The sequence below is a fragment of the Pongo abelii genome, chromosome 6 (genome assembly GCF_028885655.2).
Source record: "Pongo abelii isolate AG06213 chromosome 6, NHGRI_mPonAbe1-v2.0_pri, whole genome shotgun sequence".
NCBI classification, from domain to species: domain Eukaryota; kingdom Metazoa; phylum Chordata; class Mammalia; order Primates; family Hominidae; genus Pongo; species Pongo abelii.
In genome coordinates this window covers 125,972,129-125,984,274 of record NC_071991.2, presented here as the reverse complement: position 1 = coordinate 125,984,274, position 12,146 = coordinate 125,972,129, and the positions used below count along the sequence as shown (strand labels likewise).

Here is a 12,146-nt window from a genome sequence, read left to right as displayed (position 1 = left end):
TTCCATGTATGTTCGTGAGGGAAATGTTTCTAGCAGCTTTATCACCCAAACTGGAAATGACCCAGGTGTCCTTCAGCAAGTGAGTTGATAAACAAACCGCGTTACATCTGCACAGTGGAATACCATTTGGCAACAAAAAGGAACAGACTATTGACTCATGCAACAGCAAGGCTAAGTGAAAGAAGACAGAAAGCTCCATATTGTAGGATTCCATTGACCTATTTTGAACTCCTTCCTCTGACGGTGAGAAAGCTGGCTCTCATGATGGTTCCTTATTTGTTCAATCCTAATATGCTGAACATTATAATGTAATGTAGTTTCATAATTGCTAACCCATATTGTGTGAGAAACAAATTTACCCACTAAAGCGGGGGTCCCCAGCCCCCAGGCTGCTGCAGACTGTTAGGAACTCGGGCCGCACAGCAGGAGGTGAGTGGCTGGCAGTGAGTGAAGCTTCATCTATATTTACAGCCTCTGCCCATTGCTCACATTATCACTCAAGTTCGGCCTCCTGTCAGATCAGCGGCGGCGTTAGATTCTCATAGGCATGCGAACCCTATTGTGAACTGCACATGTGAGTGAGTGATCTAGGTTGCACGCTCCTTATAAGACTCTAACTAGGCCGGAAGCGGTGGCTCATGCCTGTAATCCCAGTACTTTGGGAGGCTGAGGCAGGCAGATTACCTGAAGTCAGGAGTTTGAGACCAGCCTGGCCAACATGGTGAAACCCCATCTCTACTAAAAATACAAAAATTAGCCAGGTGTGGTGGCACATGCCTGTAATCCCAGCTACTCGGGAGGCTCAGGCAAGAGAATTGCTTGAGCCTGGGAGATGGAGGTTGCAGTGAGCCGAGATGGTGCCACTGCACTCCAGCCTAGGTGACAGAGCAAGACTCTGTCTCAAAAAAAAAAAAAAAAAAGGTTACTCTAACTAATGCCTGATGATCTAAGGTGGAAGAGTTTCATCCCGAAACCATCAACATCATCCCCGCCACCCCACCCTCCATCTGTGGAAAGACTGTCTTCCAAGAAACCAGTTCCTGGTGCCAAAAAGGTTGGGGACGACTGAATTAAAGCACAGCTTTTATGCACTTCTTTTGGTCTTTAGCCAATCAGTATAGTTTCCCAAATCTACTGAGGTGAGCTCTTTCTTCTCCATTCCCTTCAGTATAGTACAGTTAGATTCATTTGTCACAGTCTGCATTCCAACCTGGGTTCCCCTGACATTCAATTGATTTTTTTCCTTTGCATACAGTGAAACTCACTCTTTGTGGCATACCTTTCTATGAGTTTTGACAAATGCACAGGGTAATGTATCCTCCAACATCGAGTCACCTCTCGTGCTGTTCCTCTGTAGTGAAACCTTCCCCCAAGCCCTAATTGGCCCCACTGAATTGTTTACTAATCTGCACTTTCTTTTTCTTTTCTTTTTTTTTTTTTTTTTTTGAGACAGGATGTCGCTCTGTCATCCACACTGGAGTGCAGTGGCAAGATCATAGTTCACTGCAGCCTTGAACTCCTCAGCTCAACCGATCCTCCTGCCTCAGCCTCACGAGTCAGTAGGACTATAAGCTGCTGCACCATGCCCAGCTAATTTTTAAAATTTGTTGTAGAGACGTGATCTCTCTATGTTGCCCAGGCTGGTCTAAAGTGATCCTCCTGCCTTGGCCTCCCAAAGTGCTGGGATTATAGGCATGAGCCACTGTGCTCTGCCCTGCACATTTTGATATGCTGTATTTTTGTTTTCATTCAGCTGGGCGCAAACTGTTTTAAAATTTCCCTTTAGTCCTCTTTGATCCATGGGTTATGTAGAAGTGTGTAGTTTATATTTTGGGATTTCCCAGAAATCTTTCTGTTACTGATTTACGGTTTAATTTTGTCATGGTACACTTTGCATGAAATTTGCTGAGGTTTATTTTATGGCCCAAAATGTGGTCTCTCTTAATAAACATTTCATGTGTACCTGAAAAGAAAGTGCATCGTACTACTATTGAATAGAATGTTCAATGCATGCCAATTAAGTCTAGTTATTTGATAGTGTTGTTTACATTTTCTGTATTTTTACTGATTTTTATGGCCTATTTTATCAACTTACTGAGAGAAGAATATTGAAGTCTTGATCTATAATTGTGAACTTGTCTTTTATTTTTCTGTTCTAACAGTTTTTGTCTCAAGTATTTCGAAGCTCTATTTTTACATGCTTGCACATTCAAAACTATTTTATCTTTTTGGAGAATTGATCCCTTTATCACTATACAATGTCCTCCTTATGGCTGCTAATATTCCTTGCCTGGGAGTCTACTTCATCTAATATTAAAATAGCTACCAGCTTTCTTTTGGTGTGTGTTACATAGCTTTCTCTGTCCTTTTACTTTTAACCTTCCTGCCTTTACATTTTTAAAAAAGATTTATTGTAGATTGCATACAGTTTTGTCCATTTTTAAAGCTTATCTGACAATCTCTGACTTTTAACTGATGTGTTTAGACTGACTGTCCACATTTACTGTGATTATTGCTATAGCTGCATTAACATCTACCATATTGATCACTGTTTTCTATTTGTTCCATCTGCTCTCTGCGTCTTTCCTTCATTTATTCTGCCTTTTGTGGGGGTTATTGATCATTTTTTATGATTCAATTTTATCATCTCTATTATCTTATACATATATATCATATTTATAACGTATAAAAACATCTTTTCAAGAAATTTTAGTGGTTGCCCTAATAGTCATAATATGCTTCTACGATTAACTGAAATCCAACTGCAAATAACATTATACTGCTTTGTGTGTAGTGTAAGGATCTTACAACAGGTCCTTCCAATATCTCCCTCCTGTCTTTTCTGATATTGTTGTCATACAGTTTACTTTTATATATGTTATAAACCTACAATCTATTGCCACTATTTTCGCTTTATCTTTTAGAGAAACTAAAATTTGTAAAAAAATTGATTGTCTTATCTTCTTTTATTCCATTTCCAGTGTGCTTCATTTCTTTGTGCAGATTCAAGTTTCAGTCTGATATCACATTCCTTCTGCTTGGAGAATATTCTTTAACATTTCTTGTAGAGCTGGTCTGCTGGCAATGCATTCCTTCAGTTTTCATTTGTCTGGGAAAGGTTTTTTACCTCTTTTGTATTGTGAAGGATATTTTCACTGAGTATAGAATTTTGGGTTGCCAGAGATTTTTGTCTTGTTTTGTTTCATTTTCACTTTAAAGAAAATCAGACCATTTTCTTTTGGCTTCTGTGGTTTCCGATAAGAAGTTTACTGTAATTCTTATTTTTGTGTAGGATATAATAAATTCCTCTTCAAAGATTTAAGCCTGTTAATTTCCTTTAAAATTCAAGAGGGAGAAAATTGTTAAGTACAATGAGTTCTGAGTTCCTCTCCAAAGAACCAATGTATCAGTATGTTCAGCTCCTCTGTTCTTTGTTCTCCATTTTAAAGTTTGATTTCCTCATTCTTTATGTCTTCTTGCCCCTAGTTTCAGTAAACAACCCCCTCCTAGCCTCTATCACCTGCTCTGTTCTTAGTCACCTGCTTTGTCCTTAGTTATCCTTAGTCACCTGCTCTGCAACCATCCCTTCTGCCAAAACTACTCACACTGCTACTCTGGTTCATACCCTCTCGCTCTCTTTAAAATAGCCAATCAGAATTAGCTTAGACTGTGTGATCCAATCCCAGCCAACAGGGGAAAGACACAGCAGTAGGGACGAGCTACATTAGGAATAAGACCCCCTCCCCTTCCCTCCCCTTCCCTTCCATTCCCCTCCCTTGTCCGGCGTGCTCTCACCATTGCTCTATCCACAAGACATACCCTTCTATAGAAGTAAACTGCCTTGCTGAGAAAACTTTTGCCTGAGTGCCATTTTCACTTGGTGGAAGCAAGCATTTACTTCCAACATTTGTTTCTCTGTATGGAATACAGTTGACCCTTGAACAACATGAGTCTGAACTTTGAGGGTCCACTTACACCCAGATTTTAAAAATACACACAGTTTACTCTCCATGTGGGTAGGTTCCACATCCAGAACTAAACACATTATGTGAAATATGGTATTGGCTGGATGTAAAGCCCGCCTAGATGGAGGGCTCACATTTCCTATCAGTTGGTTCCACCAGGACTTAGGACTATGTAGATTTAGTATCTGTGGGGGAACCAAGCCCCCTGTGGATACTGAGGGACAACTGTGTTTCTTTCTTCTCTTGCTCCTTCAAGATGTCTTCTTTTTGTTTTGTTTTCAGCAGCAGGAACTTAAACTGTGTAGGTAGTGCATCGTGTGTGTGTGTGTGTGTGTGTGTGTGTGTGTGCGCGCTCGTGTTAGTGTATCCTGCTTTCTGCTCGCTGAGTTTCTTGGATCTGAGGTTTGATGGCTGTCATTAATTCTGAGAAATTCTTGGCTGTTATTTCCTCAAATATTTCTCCTATCCCATTTCTTCCCTTCTCCTGGGATTCCAGCTATGTATGTATGTATGTTTCAAGCTCATGTTTTAGTATTGATTTTAACATCTAAATAAAATGGCAGCAAATAGAATCTATCTTGTATTAAAAGAATAATAAAACCTTACTAAGGCTGGGCACGGTGGCTCACTCCTGTAATCCCAGCACTTGGGGAGGCTGAGGTGAGCAGATCACCTGAGGTCAGGTGTTCGAGACCAGCCTGGCCAACATAGTGAAACCCCGTCTCTACTAAAATTAGCCAGGTGTGGTGGTGCATGCCTGTAATCCCAGCTACTTGGGAGGCTGAGGCAGGAGAATGGCTTGAACCCTGGTGGCAGAGGTTGCAGTGAGCTGAGATCGTGCCACTGCACTGCAGCCTGGGTGACCGAGAGAGACTCCATCTCAAAAAAAAAAAAACAAAACCCAAAAAACAAAATACAAAACAACAAAACAAACCTTACTAAATGTCAGTATTAAAGAAAGCAAGAATAATTGAAGATTACAAATTACATAACTACAATTCACATGCTAATTAGTCAAGAGGAAAATATCCTATGATGCACCACTGCACTCCAGCCTGGGTGACAGGGAGAGACCCCATCTCAAAAAGAAAAAGGAAAACAAAAGTATAAAGAAAGCTTGAAATTAAAAGAATGAAAGAGAAATATACCATATAAGTACTAACAAAAGAAAGCTGATGAGCTATATTAATGTTAGTCAAATGGACTTTAAACCAAAAACTGTTGCTAAAAAGACAAAGGACCACTGTGGAATGATAAAATGTTCAATTCACCAGGAACATAAAAAAAAACTCAAATGTATAGTAGTCTCAATCTATATAAAGCAAAATTGACAGAACTGCATATGGACAAAGTAATAATCACAGAAGGTGATTTTAATGCCTTTCTGTAATTGATATAGTATGCAGACCAGATCAGTAAGGATATAGAATATTTAAACATGATTAACAAACTTGATTTAATAGACCACAGGCAGAGAACACTACACCCAACAATTGTGGAATATGCTTTAATTTTAAGTACATAGGGAAATTTACAAGTAAAAAATGGCCAGATTATGAGCAATAAAGCAAGTTTCAGCAAATTTCAATCACTGAATTGCATGTAGCAATATTCAAATCTAGATCGCAATGCACTTAAGCTATAAATCAAACAAAAAATCACTAGGCCGTGGGATTCAGTGAGATTCAGACATCAAAGTGATTGTAAATCAGGAGAGTGCGAGCATCCCCGAAAATCCTCAGGCATGACAGGAGTAGCCTAGGGGCTTGAGTCACTTCATTTAGATAATAAAAGAAACAGTGACCTTAGAAGGTTACAGAACTTGACACCCTCAGATTACACATGAACAAATGAATTGTTAAATGAAAAGCAGTTGAAGTGCTTGTTTCAATGAAGTGGGTTGTTTTTGGTGGGGATGGCGGCAGGGATGGACAGACAGGCCCCAAAATTACTTTAGTTCTGTATTATTGGAATCTTTATGAACAATATTTTTGTAATACATATTTGAACATTTTTAATGTTTTTTTAACGTTTAATGTTTTAACATTTTTAATGTTCATTTTTAATGAACATTAAAAATTCATTTAAATGTTCATTGAGTTTAATTCAGTTGGTGCCTTGTTAAATGTAAGAGACAAAGAGTTAGAGATGACTATGAGGACTTGAACCTGGCTGCCCTGGAATACTGTGGTGATAAGGACAGAAACCAGGACTTCAGGAGCAAGAGCCCTCAGGAGAAGTCAATAAGTTAGCTGATACAGGATGTTCCCCTATTCCCTGACATGACCCACCTACTTGGGAGGCTGAGGCAGAAGAATTGCTTGACCTCAGGAGGAAGAGGTTGCTGTGAGCCAAGATTGGGCCACTGCACTCCAGCTTGGGTGACAGAGTGAGACTCCGTCTCTAAATAAATAAATAAAGTAAAACAAATAAAAATGAGGGAGCTTTGGAACCTGATTCTATGGACAGAACAGAATCTAGGCAGGAACCCTCCCTCCCACAGACAGCCCAGAAGAGATTGAAGATTATAGGACCTAGTTGGAGTCAGGATGGCATGGGCTAAGGAGGAGCAGGAGAGATTCTGAGGCGTGGGTGATGGCATGGCTGGGATTGAACTAGGGAGCAGGAGAGGCTGCCCAGGACTCGCTGACCTGAGGGCTGAGGAGAAGGTGTGGGAAGAGCAGAGCAGAGGAGCCTAGAGAAGCAGCCCCAGTGTGGGGTGGGGGTAAGAGGAGGCAGAGACGGTGCAGGAGCTGTCTCAGTGCCACCAAAGTCCACAGAGAAGTACTGGGGAGGTCAACACTCCTCCAGTGTTGTGGTTCTCAACCCTGTCAGACCCAAGTCCTCTTTTTACGACAAATATTTTGTCACACCGTTTCACCAGCCTGAAATAAAATTCATAATGATTGTAACCTACCTATACATATAAATTTTAAAAATCGATATCCTGCCCCCACTGTAATATACAAGGAAAATATAAAACAACGCATGTCAATATGTAAATGCTTGTGCACGACGTCATTCGAAGCCATGAAATATAGAATCAGAAGCTTGTACCCAGAACGCAGTAGTTACAGAAATAGACCCATAAAGGTGTATTGAATTTACTACTCCAAAACGGTAAAGATCCACTACAGATTGGCAAATGGGGCTCAAAATAGTCAGTCGGGGTGGGGTGGCGTTATTATGAATCAATGAAATGCTAGGGTTAGTCCGCTCCGCCAGGGGGCTGGGAGAGGCACAGCCAATCCGGTGGGGTCCTAAATGCGGCCACATCTTAGCTTCCGAGATCAGACGAGATCGGGCGCATTCAGGCTGGTATGGCAGTGGCGCCTGGTGTTGCAGTTGCAGATCCCCATCCTCTCGGGCTGTAGCGGGGGCGCAGGCGGGCGGAAAAGAGTGAGCGGAATCAGGGGGCAGTTGGAAAGCACGGCGACAAAAGGGGGAAAGAGGGAGGAGCGGGAAGCCAAAAGCCTACAGGACCTGGTATTCCCAGGCGGTCTCCCATCCAACTACTAACCAGGCCGGACCGTGCTTTGCTTTTGATATCAGACCAGATTGGGCACTTTCAGGGTGGTATGGCAGTGGCGCCTGGTGCTGCAGTGGCGGACCCCCACCAGGAGGTCCCGGGCTGCGACGGAGTAAAAGGGGGAGCAGAGTTAGGGGGCGGTTGAAAAGCGCGGCGACAAAAGGGAAGAGGGAGGGAGCGGTTAGCCAAAAGCCTACAGCACCTGGTATTTCCAGGCGATCTCCCATCCAAGTACTAACCAGGCCCGACCCTGCTTAGCTTCCGAGATGAGACCAGATCGGGCGCGTTCAGGGTGCATAGATGCCGGCAGTGGCGCCGGGCTACCCCAAGAATCCGGCCCAGCCACGCCCGCAGGGTTGTCCGCTCTGCTTACATGGCCAGGTGAAGAAATTGAGGTCTTGAGGCTGGCTGTGATTCATGGGACCACTGGCAATGATTCCAGCAGTCTCTGGTTACTTGGCGCCCATTTCCTTGGCTTGATCTGGGGAGAACTGCAGGGAGAATTCTGGACCCAGGGGAGCTGCCCTGCAGGAGCGGCCTGTCTTTTCCTGCTGGCTTTGCCCTTCCCTCCAAGCCCCACTCAGAGTGAATCCCAACTAAAACCAGGGTTGTGTAGGGTATCTGAACCCCACTTATTAAATAGGTTTTACTGTCCTAGGAACAACTTTGTAATGATTTTCCAAACTGTGAACAACTTTTGGTTTAGCACCAAAAAGAAACAAACAAACAAACAAAACACACGCACAAACCCCAAAGTACCATCTTCCGTTGATTTACATGATGGTTAAATTCCTGGACAATTGTGTGTTTATTAAAACTGGGTGAGTGGGTTGGGGGAGTTAGGGTCTAGACTCAAGTAGCTGTAAACATGTTCTTCACCTGCCGGAATGGTCAGAATGGCATAAGAAGATCATTATTTATTCTCTGTAGGGCTTCCAGCATCATGGCCCTCAACTGCTAGAATGCCGTTAGTGCCCTCCAGCCGCGGTGACTCCCCAGACACCCCATCATTTAAGAAATTCCAAACACCTCCTATGGTGGAGTTCTGCCCACTGGGACTCATTGACCTAGAATCTTTTTTCTTTTTTTTGAGACAGGGTCTTGTTCTATTGCCCAGGAGGCTGGTTTTGAACTCCTGACCTCAAGTGATCCTCCTGCCTCAGCCTCCCAGACTGCTAGGATTATAGGCGTGAGCCACCACACCTGGCCTGACTTAGAATGTTAGACCTGAAAAAAGTTAATAATCTTGTCACACATCTCAGTCCAGACAAAAAACTGTGTTGACAGAGAGACTAGAGAACTAGAGAAAGTTGATACAAAGACACATCTAAAATGGCCAAGAGGACATAGAGATTATGGGACGGATTAGAAAAATGAGACAGGAGGGGCAGCGGGCAGTTTCAAAACACAATGGACAAAAAGGTGTATAGAAGTTCCACAGAAGCAGCCAGGCACCGTGGCTCACGCTTGTAATTCCAGCATCTTGGGAGGCTGAGGCAGGAGGATCACTTTGAGCCCAGGAGTTCGAGACCAGCTTGGGCAACATAGCAAGACCTCACCTCTACAAATAATAATATTTTAAAAAATTAGCCAGGCATCTTTTCGTACCTGCAGTCCCAGCTACATAGGAGGCTGAGGTGGGAGAATAGCTTCAGCCCAGGCATTCGAGACTGCAGTGAGCCATGATTGTGCCACTGCACTCCAGCCTGGGTGATAGAGTGAGACCTTGTCAAAAAAAAAAAAAAAAAAAAAAAAAGGAAGGAAGGAAGGCAGGCAGGGAGGAAGGGAGGGAAATTCCACACAAGTATCTACACTTCCTTGGGAGTATGTCTTAAAACCTGAAAAATATTATTTTGCACAATGTGTAGTATAGGTATGGAATTTATTCTACTGGAAGAAAAGGAAATAAATAAAATAATATATGGCTGGGCATGGTGGCTCACACCTGTAATCTCAACACTTTGGGAGGCCGAGGCGGACAGATCACTTGAGGCCAGGTGTTCAAGACCAGCTTGGCCAACATGATGAAACCCTGTCTCTACAGAAAAAAAAAACTACAAAAATTAGCCAGGCATGGTGGCCCACACCTGTAATCGCAGCTACTGGGATGGCTGAGGCATAAGAATCACTTGAACCTGGGAGGAGGAGGAGGCTGCAGTGAGGCGAGATCACACCACCGTACTCCAGCCTGGGCAACAGAGCAAGACTCCGTCTCAAAGAAAAAAAATAAAAATAAAATTTAAAAATGTTCAGGTGGACTTGGGCAGTGGTGTAATCTATACTTCTCCTTGTGGTGACTGTGAAGATGCTGTATTCAGACCTCCAGCTGCAGGGAGGCCCATTCTGGAGAGACGCAGATTCCTCTAATGTGCACTGGATTTAAGGGTTCCTTGTCAGTCTGCTGAAACTTTCTTGGAACTGTGCTGCAGCCTGAGACTCTCATACCCAGTCCTCCTTGATTTCCCATTGGTCAAATCCAACCAAAGCTGGACAGCGTGCGCCTCCCTTGACACAGTCCATAGAGGTTCCCAACCTCTGGGGCAGAGAGCTGGATGGTAGAGGGTGGAGAGTGGCTTGGCCTGGCCTGGGGTGGGATGGGGGCAGGAGCTTAGAAAACACCCAGCATATTACCAAAGACTTGGTTTGGCCTGCAAGGATAGTAACATCTTTTTCTTTAAAGGTTAGACGTAGTAAATAGAGTTCCTTAAGCCCTTGTTGATTGGTTTCTCATTGTTTGCAGCTAAACGTGAGACTGGTATAGACCTTAAAGCAAGAAGCCAACTTGCTATGAAGATAATGTGAGTATACAAAGACCAAGGGACCTAGGAAGAAAGGAGTTCAGAAAAGATCTGAGCAAAGCAAATTTCAGTCTTTAGTGAAGAAGGCTGGAAGTTCAGCCTTCAGAACTCCATGCATGATATTCACAGTTAAGTGACTATATTTATGCCTAAATTAACTGCCTTGCAAAATATATTTAGTCTTCATTTCAGTTTGTGAGTTTAGTCATTCTCCACAAACCCTTTTCCTGTGCTTATAACCTCCCAAAGTATTGTTACATATAGATGCATGGACTGGGTGGACTGAATTCTTACACTTAGAGAGGAAAAACACTTGTGACCAGTACCCCTTATAGAATTGTCCTATCAAAGTTTACTTACATTATCATGGGTTATATGTTACACGTGGACTAAAGTCCATGTGCTGGGTTTTTTCTTTCTTTCTTTCTTTTTTTTTTTTTTTTTTTGAGACAGAGTCTCACTCTCTTGCCCAGGCTGGAGTCCAGTGGCACAATCTCGACTCACTGCAACCTCTACATCCAGGGTTCAAGCAATTGTCCCTGCCTCAGCCTCCCGAGTAGCTGGGATTACAGGCACCCACCACCATGCCTGGCTAATTTTTGTATTTTTTAGTAGAGATGGGGTTTCACCATGTTGGCTAGGCTAGTCTTGAATTCCTGACCTCAAGTGATCCGCCCGCCTCGGCCTCCCAAAGTGCTGGGATTACAAGCGTGAGCCACCGTGCTCGGCTGGAGTTCTTGCTTTTACACTAAAAAGTTTCCAACACAAGAAGCTAACAATTCTACAGTACAGCACCAAACCACTTTTCACTGTCTCCCAAGGCACAGTCATTTAATAATCAGTAGTCCAAGTACTAAGAATACTAAGAAAATTTCCTTGAAAACAGGCACCACGCCCTCTCCCCTCCTTGGCTCTGTGCATGGCCTGCCATTGAGGAACCTAAGAACCTACAACCGGCTGACACTCTTGCGGGGAGCGCCCTCATAGAATCTCCAGCGTTGGTTTTCGCATCTGTAAAAGACAGGCAGCCGTGGAGACTGGGAGACCAGCTAGGCTTCCAGATCAAAGTCATTGCACTCCCCATTGTACGACAGCATGTGTTGCTTGATCTTGGATGAGCCAACCCAGGTGACAAAGTCCTCCATGAGGCATGTGGCAAAGAAAGGTGGAGTCGGTAACCACATCCAGGACCCACAAGCACATGGCTTTGCTCCATGAAGGCCCTGCAGCCTGAGGAGAGTGGTGGGGAGGAGGCAGCAGCGACAACGACAAGGACAAGGCCTGGACAAAGCCCTGACAATGTCACAGAGTTCGAGCAAGCCGTGTGTGGGCACCAGGCGCAGAGCATACAGCTTGTGCAGCAGCACTTGGGCAGCTCTGGCACGCAAGGCTCTGCTGGCAGCAGCACGGGTCAGCCTCCCTCTGCAGCCAGGGAGGCAGCCCGTGGAGGTTGTGGTCGGTGACCTCCCATTTCAGGAAGTCGATCTGCTCCAGCAGCTTCTGCTCATGGAACTTAAGCTTCAGCACCACAATGACTGCAGACAGAGTGGCAGGACCCCAAAACACCACATTCCTCTTGCATCCAGATATGGCCCTTGAATGGAGTGAGAGGAGGGATGGAGGTCACAGACATTTCTTTCCTTCCTTGTCCAAGGCAGTGTACTTAATTTGGAGACTTTAGAAAGGTTATAAAAGCAACTTAGAATACTCTGTGACTATTTCTTTGCATGTAATGGATACATGGTGTGTTTCTGGCTGCTGTTGCAATCATTAACACCACAAAACAATGTTTTGTTTGGACATAATTCAAAAATTCAGTGATAGTTTACTAAAAGAAAATTATCTGTATCCTCA

The 12,146-nt window shown here is 43.7% G+C and overlaps 1 long non-coding RNA gene and 1 pseudogene across 1 annotated transcript in view; one reads left to right on the top strand and one right to left on the bottom strand.

Annotated features, from left to right (window-relative positions):
• The window catches only part of LOC129060474 (uncharacterized), a 16,127-nt gene extending 3,981 nt beyond the window's left edge, over window positions 1–12,146 (top strand). The window contains exons 2-3 of the long non-coding RNA XR_008527245.1: window positions 10,235–10,420; window positions 11,179–12,146. This is a non-coding gene — a long non-coding RNA (uncharacterized LOC129060474). The remainder of the gene's footprint in view (window positions 1–10,234; window positions 10,421–11,178) is intronic.
• On the bottom strand, window positions 7,685–7,802 carry LOC112134523 (5S ribosomal RNA; annotated as a pseudogene).